Raw genomic sequence first — 1,666 nt, forward strand, 5'->3', positions numbered from 1 at the left:
TCTGCATGGAAATAAAGTTTAAAAATTGTGATCTTTGTCTGCTTTGCTCATTGCTGTATTCCAATACCTAGTGCTCGAAGAAGACACCTAGTACATATGTTCTGAATGAATGAGTGCATATTTGATGATCCCAAAGGTGTAAATAACTTGTCTTGGGAATATATGAGACTAATCCATGGAGGATGAACAGAGTGAAAAGACTGGAGGATCTAGACAATAAACTTCTACTAAAGGTCAATTACAGTCATCAGAAGGGTCAAATTAGGATTAGCCTCAAGGGTAGGGGGAAAACTAGTGTAGTATCATGAAAGTCTAGGAAAATGAATATTATGGTAAGGAAGAACTAGTCCTTCCTAGGATTAAATCTTTTAAAACATTTTAAAATTTTTGAATAGATATTAAATGTTCATGTTGTAAAATGCAAAAGGTAAGTCATTTTGTCCCTTTGCCACCAGATTCTCTCTCTAGAAATTAATACAGTATTTCTTAGGGGGGTGGGTAATGAGGTGTTCTATATCGTAGCCTTTCATCTGTTGACAAACAAGTATGGAATATGCCTACAGGTGCCAGGCAGTTCTCCCCGACCTTCTGATGCTGGTGAAGCATCAGCAATAATGATTTTGGAGAAGATTCTCACGGAATGTGGGTTACCTGTTTGGTGGAATAATTTAAACATTTGAATTTATAATTATTTTTAAAAATGAATAAAGGTTCTCTTGGATTTGAATATTGATTGGGGTCTTTTAACATTTTGTACAGAAATTTCAGTGATACTGAAGAGTAAGGAGAAAGTCAGAAATAACATGTAGAAAGAAAATATGTTTATTACTTTCAATACAAACAATAGCACAACCTTGTCAATTACCAGTAATATGTTGTCATTAAATGGCTTCCTGGACCTACTCTAATATACAAATAAGAACTGTTTTAAATAACCTCATATACCTTATATATGAATACAACTTTATGTATATATGCCTAGTGTAGTTTAAATTTTATAAAATATTTTTCCCTTATTGTAGTTAAAAATGTCCTTTATTTATTCATCTGGTAAACCTTGACTTCACAGACACTGGAAAAGAAAATTCTCCAGAATTACCATAAATTTCATATTATAGGGTTATGGCTTGATGAAATTTTACTCTGCAGAATTAGAAATGTGAATTCCATGTGTACTGAGTCCTGTTCTCCTTCAGCACATAACATTAATGCTAAACCTGAGTTTCTGTAAAATTGTTGGCCACAATAACTCTTATGACATATAAATCAATTTAAATTATTTAACAAAAAATATGAAATTAGTAATAAGAATAAAATAATAGGATCAATGAGTCAGACACTGTTCCAAACACTTTATATATAGTAATTTATTTAATCATCACACTGTGCTTGTAACAATGTTAATTTTTTAATCCCCATTTATATGTGAGGAAACAGGAGCACAGATCAAGATCACTCAGTTTATAAGAAAATATTTAAGAACTCAGTCTCTTTCTGATAACTGTGTGACTTTGTAAATGAAACTCCTGTAGATTTGTCTACTGTACAGCTCTCAGCTTGTTTCACCCACTAAGTTAATATAATAGAAATAAAATCAGCCCAGAGAATCTCTGCACTTTAACAATCAAATGACCAATAGGAAAATTTGAGACTTGAGTTACTGAAC

Source organism: Galeopterus variegatus, unplaced genomic scaffold (genome assembly GCF_000696425.1).
Source record: "Galeopterus variegatus unplaced genomic scaffold, G_variegatus-3.0.2 Scaffold17230, whole genome shotgun sequence".
NCBI classification, from domain to species: domain Eukaryota; kingdom Metazoa; phylum Chordata; class Mammalia; order Dermoptera; family Cynocephalidae; genus Galeopterus; species Galeopterus variegatus.